Here is a 12,897-nt window from a genome sequence, read left to right on the forward strand (position 1 = left end):
GCTTGGACAGGAGTTAACAGACGCCGAAAAAGAAGAGTTGAAAAAATATGCCATATCTTGCGGATATAAATCAGGGGCTATGCTATTTGGTGGGGTCAACGAAGGGAAGCTAAGATGCCTTCAGAACCGCACCGAGGCCAAAATTGTTAGAACCCTCTCCAAAAGCGTTGACTTGCTGAAGATAGAAGCAGACCTTTGTAGGCAGCCTGCTCTACGCTAATTTTAAGGTAAAAATATTATTATTTTATTATTGTTATTTTTTATGTCTTCTTCTGACGAAGGTTGTTTTGGCAGAGTATGTTATTAAGTAAAGTGCTGAAAATGCAACAAGATCTTGAAGAGGAGAAGAACAAAGCTATCATCAAAGATTTAGAAGAAAAAGTTGAAAACTACGAAGCTGTTCTGAAGAAGAAAGACTTCGCCATTCAAGATCTTGAAATTATGGCTAAAGAACACGAAGGTGCTTTAGAAAAGAAAGACTTTATTATTCAGTCTATGGAAGGCTCCTTGGCCGAAGTCCAAGCCGAAAATGACAGTTTAAAGAATGAACTACTCAAAAAGTCGGAAAAATATGAGCAAGAAAAAGAGAAGCTTGAAGCAAGTCTCAAGGCTGAGGTCGAGAAATATTCAAATTTGCAAGAATCATTGAAAGATCTCCAAGAGAGATGTCTAAATTTCGGCAGCCGATGCGTGCAACGGCTGAAGGACGTATTTCACTCTATCGGAGCCAGCTCTGAAAAGTTTTCACCTTCAGCCGAAAACCTGCCCAGCACCTTGGAACATATTGAAGGCGAGGTTGATGCTCTTGACGAAGTTATTGGGGGCATGCTGATTTCTGCGCCCTGGTAGCTTCTCGAGGCACAGCTGCCGCTTTTCTGAAGGCCGGCTGCACTCATGGGAAAATTGTGAATAGACCAAACTTTAGCTTGTCAGCAGCAGACTTGATTGATATCCCGAGCCTAGCCCGAAGCATCGGGAATAGATTTATGACCCAGATTTGGGTAAATGGCGGGCGAAGGATGGCTGGTGACGAAGCTCGAAGTCACCTTAAGCCGGTAAAAAACTTATATTTGTTACTTTTACCTTCTCCTTGAAATTTGCATCTTTCTTATTCTGCTCCTTAATATGTGCAGGACGACGAAGCTGAAGTATGACGAAGCTGAAGCTTGATAGTTGCTAGAATAGACTTTCCTATAAAAAATTCTGAAGGGATCTTTGTAATATCATTATGGAAAAACTTATGTACATTTGTACATACCTTGTAATATATTTTGTCTCCTTTATTCGTGTGCATCCTGCTTTGTTGTGGACGAAACTTCTCCTTTTGAGCCGAAGGCGAAAAACACCTTCCCTTCTTTTTGTACACAACGAAGCATGAAAACTTCCTCTTTTCTACAAAGTTTTTCCTGATTGCCGAAGCATCTATCTTTTATGCGTGGTATGATGATGATTCTATATGTCTAAATGAATGTTTATGAATGCAAATAACATGATGTAATGTATCATGCAGATGAATAGCGGAACACATATTCAAACACCATAATTATAGCCTTTCATCCCCTTGGGGAATGATTCAAATCTTTTTGTTGTTTACTTTTCGGCTTCACCGTTTACTTTTCGGTGTATCAGCGTTGACTTTTCGCTGTAAGCCTCCCTTAGGAGCTTCTTCGCCTTTTACTTTCAGCGGAATCAGCGTTGACTTTTCGCTGTAAGCGTCCCTTAGGAGCTTCTTCGCCTTTTACTTTCGGCGAAATCAGCGTTGACTTTTCGCTGTAAGCTCTGCATTTCCTTAGGAATGACTTTTGAGCTTCTCTCTGAACTCTTCTCTTTTTCCTTTGCATTTACATTTACATTTTTGGGGGATATCATTTTTATAGAATTGAAATAAGGAAAATTACATGTTGTGGCCCCATTAAAAACCTTTCTCCCCCTTTGGAAAGGAAAATGGTGCCACAAAAAAGAATAGAAAAAATTACATCAAACTAAACATAATATCGCCGAAGCTCATCCGCATTCCACGATCTAGGGATGTCGTTGCCGTCCATATCCTTTAATCTGTAGGAACCGGGTCTTGACGAAGATACTACCAAAAAAGGGCCTTCCCACTTCAGCTGTAGTTTGCCTATTGTGTCTGAGTTGGCCACTCTTCGAAGCACCAAATGTCCTGGCTTAATGTTCTTCAACCGAACCTTTCTATCCCGCCATTTTATTGTTTCGGCTTGGTATTTATTGATGTTTTCCACAGCCTGAAGCCTGATCCCTTCTATAGCATCTTTTTCCACAGAGCAGTCAGCTTCATCTTCGCCTTTTGCCGAAGCTATTGTTCTTATTGATCCTGCTTTGGCTTCTTCCGGGGTTATTGCTTCGTCACCAAACAATAGTTTGAATGGCGTAAAGTCTGTTGATCTTGACGCCGTTGTGTTATGGCTCCACACCACTTTGGTTAATTCTTCTGGTCACTTTCCCCTGGGCTGATTGAAGATTGACTTCATTATTCCTGTCATTATGATCCCATTAGCTCTTTCGACTAGTCCATTTGATTCTGGATGTCGAACTGACGCAAAATGGATCTTCGTGCCAATTTGATCACAGAAGTCTTTAAAAGCTTCGGAGTCAAACTGTGTTCCATTGTCCACAGTAATGGCCTTCGGCACTCCAAAGCGACAAACAATGTTTTGCCAGAAAAACTTTTGGACAGTGACCGAAGTTATTGTGGCTAAAGGCTTTGCCTCAATCCATTTAGAAAAATATTCCACTGCCACTACGACATATCTTAAATTTCCTTGTGCTGGTGGTAGCAGACCTAACAAATCAAGGCCCCACCTTTGCAACGGCCAAGTGGGTTGTATTAACTGAGTTAGAGACGAAGGTTGTTTTTGATCTCTTGCACATTTCTGACAACCTTCGCACTTTTGCACTAGTTCCGCTGCATCTGAAGCTGCTTTTGGCCAATAAAATCCTTGGCGAAAAACTTTTCCCAACAAAGGCCTAGATCCAATATGAGATCCACACAGGCCTGCATGTATTTCCTTCATCAATTCTATGTCTTCATCTCTGGATAAACACTTGAGCAACGGGGAACAGACCCCACGCTTGTATAACTCCCCTTCTATAATGACATATGGTCGAGCTCTTGCTTCTATCCTCCTGTTATAAGCTTTGTCATCTGAAAGAAAATTACCCTGAAGAAAAGAGATGATTTCATTTCTCCAATCTTCACTATAGACAGGGGATATGTTGAGGACCGCTCTTTCAAGAAGCTCGACCGAAGGTGCTTTTATTGTTTCGAAAAATACTTCCGAAGGTAAAGGCAGCCCCTGTGCTGCTGACTTGGCTAATAGATCAGCATATTCGTTTTCTCCACGAGGAATGTTTTTAACAGAGAATCCTTCAAAGGAGGCCTCAATCCTTCGGACTGTATCTAAATATTTTTCAAGCTTTGAATCTCTTGCCTTATAGCTCTTGTCAATATGACCAGAAATAACTTGGGAACCAGTTTTAAGAATGGCCCTTCTGATTCCCATTGCCTTTAACTTCCGAAGACCCAAGAGCAAAGCTTCATATTCAGCAATATTGTTTGTGCAACTGAAATCAAGTCTTGCCGCATAACAAGTTTTAACTTTGGAAGGTGAAACCAACACAGCAGCTGCTCCTGCTCCGAAGGTTCCCCAAGACCCATCGCAAAACACTGTCCATGCTTCAGCATCTTTATTCGTTTCTTCCTCCTGAGCCCCTGGCGTCCAGTCGGCAATGAAGTCTGCCAACGCTTGGGACTGGATCGAAGATCTATGCACATAATCAATACAAAATTCATTGAGCTCTGCAGCCCATTTTCCAATCCTTCCAGTAGCTTCTCGGTTTCTCATAATATCCTTCAACGGTTGTGAAGAAGGAACAATTATATTATAAGCTTGAAAATAATGCCGAAGCTTCCTGGAGGCCATCAAAACAGCATACAGTACCTTCTCCAATTCTGTATAATTTTTCTTTGATAAGCTAAGGACTTCGGATACAAAGTATATTAGGGCCTGCTTCTTGACTTGGCCTTCAAGCTTCTCCTGAACAAGTGTTGCACTTACCGCTGAGTGCGAAGCTGCCACATATAATAACAAAGGAGCCCCTGGCGTTGGTGGAGTTAATGTTGTTAGATCTATCAAATATTGCTTCAGCTCTTCGAAGGCTTTCTGCTGGACTGGTCCCCATTGAAAAACTTCGGCTGACTTCAGCACTTCGAAAAATGGCAAATTTCTCTCTGCTGATCTAGATATGAACCTGTTGAGAGATGCCAGTCTTCCTGTCAATCTTTGAGCTCCCTTCTTTGTACTTGGTGGTTCCATTCGAAGGATAGCTTCGATTTTGCTTGTATTAGCCTCAATTCCTTTTGTTGAAACTAGACAACCAAGAAATTTCCCCTTCTTCACTCTGAAGACACATTTTTCTAGATTCAGCTTTAAACCAGCCTGTCTGAAATTAGCGAAGGTTTCCTGCAGATCAGCAATGTGATTATCTTGCTTCGTGCTTTTCACAATGATATCATCAACATAAGTTAGCACATTCCTGCCTATCTGAGAATGGAGAACCTTCGCTGTCATTCTGCTGAAGCTTCCTCCAGCATTTTTAAGCCCTTCAGGCATCCGAAGGTAACAATATGTTCCACTAGGGGTTATGAAGCTTGTCTTCGGCTCATCCTCCTTCTTCATCTAGATTTGATGATAGCCTGAATAACAATCCAACAGACTCATGAGCTCTGATGAAGCTGCTGCATCAACTAAGGAATCTATCCTCGGCAATGGAAACTCATCCTTCGGACAAGCCTTATTGAGATCAGTAAAGTCGATACACATCCTCCATTTACCATTGGCCTTCTTTACCATAACAGTGTTAGCCAGCCATTCTGGGTACTTTACCTCTCTGATAACTCCGGCACTGAGGAGTCTTTTCACTTCATTCCGAGCACCTTCAGCCTTATCATCAGACATCTTCCGAAGCCTCTGCTTCCTGGGTCTGAATGATGGATCAACATTAAGGGAGTGTTCAATAACATCCCTGTTAACTCCGTAAAGATCATTAGCTGACCAAGCAAAGACATCTTTATTGTTGAACAAAAACCTTATCAAGGTTTTCTCCTGTTCTTCGGACAATTGAGATCCCAGTAGTACCTTCTGCTCTGCTACATCCTCACATAAGAGCATGGGCTTCGGCTGATCAGCCGAAGTGTAACACCCACTTTGTAATTGGTTAGGAATAATACTAATAGAGAAGCAGTTTCTCTTTATGTGAGTTTGGTCTTTGTGCATCATCATATGTGAACACCACGTCCGAGAACAATTAATAAAAAGATATGCAACTAAATCCATGCATCATGTTGAATATTTTATTTTTGTGTGCATTTTGTAACAAGAAAATAGTAAAGACCAAAAAGGGAAAATTAAAACCTAAAAGAAATCCTTGAAAATAGAGAAAAGAAAGGGAATATTATAAAAAAATATATAAATAAAAATATATAACAAAATATATTATTTCTGCAGCAAGATTTGAAATGGTACATTTACTCAAAGGTGAAATTCATATTCAAATTCAAATTGGATTCAAAATACTTATAAAAGAAAACAGAAAATAAAAGGGAAAAGAATAAAACCTTACCTGGGCCGGCGGCTACCAATTCGGCCCACTTCGTCTCATCCTACCGCGCGGCCCAAGCACCCTGATCGCGCGCGCGTGTCGCTGGCGACTGGGGCCCACGCATCAGCGGTCGCGAGCGCTCGTTTGTTTCACTGGTACACGGGCCCGCCTGTCATTCCCTCGTGCGCGCTACCGCACGTTCTTCTTCCTCGCGCGAAACGCGGACCGGCTTACCCGAGCGCCGCGATTTACCAGCCGCGGACTCCCCGTTTGGCGCAACAAACCCATGGAATCGGTCTCCCTCTGCCAACGCCGCCTCACCTGGACTCCATCACGGGGTTTATAAGGTTCAATCTGCTCCTACAACCGTGCGGTAGCCGAGAGAGAGAGAGAACAAAAATTCGAGTGCCGGGGTGGTGAACGTCTGGGTTCTCGACGTGCGTGGTCGCGATTGCAGTCCTCGGTGCTCCGGCACGGTTGGCGGTGTGCGTGCGTGGCCTCACTTGGTGCGATTGGAGCTCGGGACGCCGGCAATCGCTCGACGGCGCTCCACCCTCGTCACGGATCCGCAGAGCGCCGTGGACGGCTTCCCTAACCTCATCCTTGTCTCCGGTAAGCCCCTGGACAACTTCACTTTGTCGTGAGCTCCGTTTTGCGCCGGTTGTTGAGTCGGGGGAACACGGGGTAGCCATCACGGGTGACCTCCGGCGATGGGCCGCCGCGGGGACAGGGCGGCGCTGCCTCGGGCGCACTGGGCACGGCCAGCGATTGGGAACCGCTGATCGCTGCGTGGACGACTACGATTAGAAGTTGGGCCTATTCGTCTGAATTGCATCGGGACCGTTCAAATTAGATCTGATGGACGGGTGTAGATCGCATATCATGAAATTCTAACCGTTGATCCCCGATCCAACGCTCACTGTGGGTACCGGTTCGCATAGGCTTAGGTTTAATCTGGCACGCCCGTGTCTAATCCAACGGCTCAGATTGCACCGTACCCCTTTGTGGGTATCTTTTGCAAAAGAGACCTCCTGTTTTCGTGGAAACAACCCGCCGTCCAGAGCAACAGTGCTCTGAGTCTCGGGTTATTTGTTAAACAGCCCCCTGACTTTTCCATTTATTGAGGCCCAGTCCAGGATATAATAAAATCAGGAAAAATGATTTATAAATGAGTTTTTAATATGAAAATAATTGCTAGAACTCCAATAATTCATAGAAAATTCATATGAGCTCCAAATTAATTCATTCCACTTGCTAAAATTTTGTAATTTTATTCTCTACCACCTAGAGCCTCTGTTATGTCATGAAAACAGTAAAGAAATTTATTTATCACATAATCCTATTTTAAACACATAAAACCTTTGAAAATGCATAACTTAAATTCTATAGCTCCAAAAATTATGATTCCTGTTCCTAGAATTTTATTTTAATGTGTAGATTATTACTGTGTATTTTGTTTATATGTTTGGTGTAATGTTAATTTTTCTATATGCACTGTGCTTGTTTGTGTTGTGGCGAGTAGAAGAGCCCGTTGGTGAGGATCCTGGTGAGCAGCAGATTGAAGTAGCTGAGCAGGAGCTCATTGAAGGCAAGTTGTGCCCTTGACCACTTTTTACCCAATAATGTTCTTTAATATCACTTATCCATGCATAGGTTAATTTTGATGGGACCCAATAGGTTACCCTAGATTGTTTATCTCATTACCTTGTTCACCCCTGAATCACTTGGGTAGTTTGCTATTGCTTTACATAGTTTTGGGATAATCATTTATTACCTCTATGTTCCAGTTATTTTTGTTATTCTATTTATGTTCATGTTGAGATCATTAATGTTAATTGGAACATAGAGCTTAACTTGAGAACCACGTGCCACCACAAGGGTTTAATGGGACGCCCTTGGCTGACTAATTAGGAAATCTAGTGGAAGACTACCTTACCCGAAAGGGGCAAGGGCAGTAGGGGAGAGGTCAGTGCGGGGAGGTCCCTGGTTGATTTTGCTGCGATGGCGGTCAGCCAGGAACCCTGTACTGGATCTTCCCATAAACTGTAGCGGGTTTTCGGAAGCTAGTGGAACTTTGTAAAGGCCTCGTAGTGTTGCCCTGTCGCGCTTCCTAGGTAGAGGTGTATGGGATTCATGACCCCTTGGCAGATGGGTAACATGACTTGTGGGTAAAGGGTACAACCTCTGCAGAGTGTAAAACTGGTATACTAGCCGAGCTCACGGTCATGAGCAGCTCAGGACTCTCTGATGTTTAAATTATGGAACTTAAATTCAATTTTGTCATTTGCATTGCATGGGTTTATTATTAATTGTGTTCTATTACTTTACTTATGGTTTGGTATTTACTTACACTTAGTAATTGCTAATAAAATTTTGACCAACTACTTAAAAGCAACGCTCAGCTTTAACCCCTATCATTGATTAAGCCTTACACTTCACATGAGCTCACACCTTTGTGAGTTTATGTCCACTGGTTCCCCACAACTTGTTGAGCTATGATCATGTGTGAGCTCACCCTTGCTGTCTCACACCCCCCCCACAGGAGAAGATCAGGTGGTTCAGGAGGAGCTGCCTAACACTGAGGAGTTCGATCTGATCTAGGTGGCGTTTCTCAGTCGACATTGGCGCCAACGATCCTTAGTTCGTTTCATGTTTATTACTTTTATTTTGTAATAAGTCTTCCGCTATGTAATAAATACTCTGATGTTTTATGACATTTATCTCTATACACTCTGTTATTATATATGTTGTCTTCTTGGCGCATGTATGAGATGCACCCGGCTTTGTCCTTTAAAACCGGGTGTTACAGAAGTGGTATCAGAGCAAATGTTGACTGTAGGACGAAACCTAGATAGAAATGGACAAATCCCTTACCTACTTATCTTATTCTGATTCATTCTACACTTACCTTACTCTGATTCTTTCTATACTTATCTTGATCCTGTCTCACCTTCTACTGTTCCACTCTGACCATTCTTATCTTTTCTACTTTAAGACAAGATGGATTTCACATCTTGGAATCCCTACCCCTATGACATTTTTAAGAGATAAGGAACCTAAGACAAAATTAAAATTATTTTCTCTATTAAAAATGTTGTTTGATTGTGCTGATGCTAAATGCCTGATTTGCTTCTTTGATTGATTGAATTTTAGATGGACATCTTAGCATGTACCAATATAAGGTGTTGAATTAGCTTTAGTAGGTAAAATATTAATCTTCTTAGCTAATAAATCCCCCAAAGTAACTTGCTTGTAAATACCTGCCTTGTCTACTATTTTCTTACCATATGTATCTAACTCAGATGGTCAATACCAGGCGGGGTGGTGGAATTGATTTGCCTCCCAATCGACACACTCGGAGAATATACAGACAACCCCAGCCGCAACCTGTAGAGATGAATCCTCCTAATCCTCCACCAGGCGGAGTTGACCCACTGGTTGCTGCTCAGATGGCGGTGATGCAGCAAATGGCAGATACTATGGCTGATATGCGTGCCCAGATGCAGCAAGAACGCCAAGAGATGCGTCAGGAAAGAGAAGATATACGACAGGAGTTGCGCCAGGAGCGGGATGAGATACGCCAGGAAAGGAGGGCACAACAACAGCAACAGCAGCAACAAGTGCCACTGCCTCCACCACCACCACCAGTTCCACCCCGGGACAAGCATAGAGAGTTCATGAGTCATAAGCCACCTACATTTGCAAGCTCACCGGATCCACTGGACGCGGATGATTGGCTGATGTCTGTTGAGAAGATGCTGAATATTGCACAGTGTACTGATCGGGAGAAGGTTTTATATGCTTCTGGACGTCTGACTGGTCCTGCTGCTGATTGGTGGGATTCATATACTGCTGCCCACGATGCTGCGGATACTATCACTTGGGCAGAGTTCTGTACACAATTCAGGAACTACCATATTCCAGCTGGGATGATAAAGATCAAGAAGAAGGAATTTTTGTCGCTGAAGCAAGGAAGTATGTCAGTCAGCGAGTACCGCGACAAGTTTATTCAGTTATCCAGATATGCCCCTGAAGAAGTTGCTGAAGACGAGAGGAAGCAGGAGCATTTCATTGAAGGACTTAATGGACCACTGCAGTATGCTCTAGTGGCACACACATTTCCATCATTTCAGAGACTGTTGGATAAGGCTCTTGCTATTGAACACAAGCGTGTTCAGCTGGGAGATTTGAAGAGAAAGGCAATATCTCAAGGACAAGGAAGCAGCAGTGTTCGTCCTCGCTACAGTTCACCACAGGGTACACCGACCCGACCAGGAGGACCACGCCCAGTTCAGCAGTCACCACTGAGGACTCCACCTCCTCGACAGGCTACCCCTACTGGCACCCCGACGAAGTTTTCAGGACAGAGTCCGGGCACTCAATGTTTCAAGTGTGGGAAGAATGGTCATTATGCAAATGTCTGCCCACAGAGGATGGCTACTACACCAGTTCAGAACAGGCAGCAAACACCAGGTTCTAGCAAGGGATATTCTATTGCCAAGGTTAATCAAGTCAGCGTTGATGCTACTCCGGATGGAGGGGACCTCGTGATTGGTATGTTTTACGTTAATGAAATTCCTGCAACCATATTATTTGATTCTGGTGCTACACATTCATTCATGTCTGCTAGATATGCCAACACAAATAAAATACCACTGCTAAATATGAGAAAACCCATGATAGTAATTACACCTAAAGGGCCTGTTGAGGCAAGTCAAATGACACGTAGATTGACATTAACCATTATGGGTAGAGAATTTGGAGCTACTGCCATAATATTGGAGTCAAGCAGTATAGATCTGATCCTTGGTATGTCATGGCTAAGAAAGGCAAAAGCCGTTATAGCATGTGGTAGAGGTACCGTAGAACTCACTACTACTAAAGGAGAAAGGTTTCAAGTTAATATTGCAGTAACCTCCTCACCCATGCGTGCAATGTTCTTTATACCGGAGGAGTTTGTTGGTGACAACATCCGGGTGGTTAGAGATTTTCCGGATGTCTTTCCAGAGGAGTTACCAGGGATGCCACCTGAGAGAGAAGTTGAGTTTGTTATTGACCTCTTACCTGGAACCGCCCCTATTTCTAAACGGCCATATAGGATGTCCGTAGAAGAACTAAAGGAACTTAAGAAGCAGTTAACTGAGTTACAAGAGGCTGGGTACATTCGTCCGAGTTCCTCACCTTGGGGAGCGCCGGTCTTGTTTGTACAGAAGAAGGATGGATCGCAGCGGATGTGTGTGGATTATAGATCTCTTAATGACGTTACGGTGAAGAACAAGTATCTGTTGCCCCGTATTGAGGATTTATTTGATCAGATGAGAGGAGCAAGAGTATTTTCGAAGATTGATCTCCGATCCGGTTACCATCAGATGAGGATTAGACCATCGGATATTCCCAAGACGGCTTTCTCGACTCGATATGGATTATATGAGTTTACTGTTATGTCGTTTGGATTAACCAATGCCCCAGCTTATTTTATGAACTTAATGAACAAGGTGTTTATGGAGTATTTGGACAGATTCGTCGTGGTGTTCATCGACGATATTCTTATCTATTCTAAGAGTGATAGTGATCACGAGGAACATCTAAGGATGGTGCTACAGAAGCTACGAGATAATCAACTCTATGCCAAGTTCAGTAAGTGCGAGTTTTGGATTGGCGAGGTGCCATTTCTTGGTCATATTATTTCTAATGGAGGAATTTCAGTGGATCCTGCTAAGGTTAAGGAGATAATGGAGTGGAGAGCACCCACTACAGTTACTGAGATTCGGAGTTTCTTGGGATTAGCAGGATATTATCGGAGAGTTATTGAAGGATTTTCTAAGATTGCTAAGCCTATGACCTCGCTTTTGGAGAAAGGAAAAGAATTTAAGTGGGACGAGAAGTGTCAAGACAGCTTTGATCTGTTGAAGAAGAGGTTGATGTCGCCACCAGTATTGATTATGCCAGATCTGCAGAAGGGGTTTGATATCTATTGTGATGCATGTGGCCAAGGCTTAGGATGTGTGCTCATGCAAGAAGGACATGTGATTGCTTATGCATCTCGTCAGTTGCGGAAACATGAATTGAACTATCCCACTCATGACTTGGAATTGGCAGCAGTTGTGCATGCACTTAAGATTTGGAGACATTACATTATGGGGACCAAGTGCCAAGTATTTACGGATCATAAGAGTTTGAAGTATATATTCACTCAGAAGGATCTCAACCTTAGGCAACGTCGTTGGTTGGAGCTTATAAAGGATTTTGATTTGGAGATTCACTATCACCCGGGCAAGGCTAATTTGGTTGCAGATGCCTTGAGTCGCAAGGAGCATGTTCATTCAGCTATTGTTGCCCAGCTACCCGATGAGATTGTTGAGGATTTCAGGAGACTTAACCTGGGGATAGTTGCTCATACTGAAGGAGTTACTATTGATGTGGAACCTACTTTGGAGCAAGAGATCCGCAAAGGACAAATTGGTGATGCTAAAATAAAAGAGATTAAGGATCTGATTACTGAAGGTCGAGTTCCGGAATTCACGGAAGATGAGCAAGGCACTGTATGGTTCAAGGACAGAATGTGTGTTCCTGATATTAAAAGCCTTCGAGAGACTATATTGAAAGAGGCCCATGATTCAGATTATTCTATTCATCCTGGTAGTACTAAGATGTATCAGGATTTGAAGCGGAAGTATTGGTGGTATGGATTGAAAAGGGATGTAGCTGCGCATGTGGCTATGTGCGACGTATGTCAAAGAGTTAAGGCTGAACATCAGAGGCCAGCTGGACTATTGCATCCACTGAAGATACCCGAGTGGAAGTGGGAAGAGATTGGTATGGATTTTATCACTGGATTGCCTCGCACCCAGAAAGGATATGATGCTATATGGGTGATTGTGGATAGATTGACTAAAGTGGCTCACTTTATTCCTATGAAGACTACTTATAAAGGTTCTCAGCTAGCAGAGTTATATATGGCTCGGATTGTGTGTTTACATGGAGTACCAAAGAAGATCGTGTCTGATCGAGGTTCGCAGTTTACCTCAAGATTTTGGAGAAGCTTTCATGAGAACATGAGTACAAAGCTGAATTTTAGTACAGCCTATCACCCTCAGACTGATGGACAGACTGAAAGGACTAATCAAGTGTTGGAAGATATGTTGAGAGCATGTGCCCTTCAGCATGGAGGGAGTTGGGATAAAAGTCTACCTTATGCTGAGTTCTCATATAACAATAGTTACCAGGCCAGCCTGAAGATGTCACCTTTTGAAGCTTTATATGGGAGAAAGTGCA

This window comes from Zea mays, chromosome 4 (genome assembly GCF_902167145.1).
Source record: "Zea mays cultivar B73 chromosome 4, Zm-B73-REFERENCE-NAM-5.0, whole genome shotgun sequence".
In the NCBI taxonomy this organism is placed as follows: Eukaryota; Viridiplantae; Streptophyta; class Magnoliopsida; order Poales; family Poaceae; genus Zea; species Zea mays.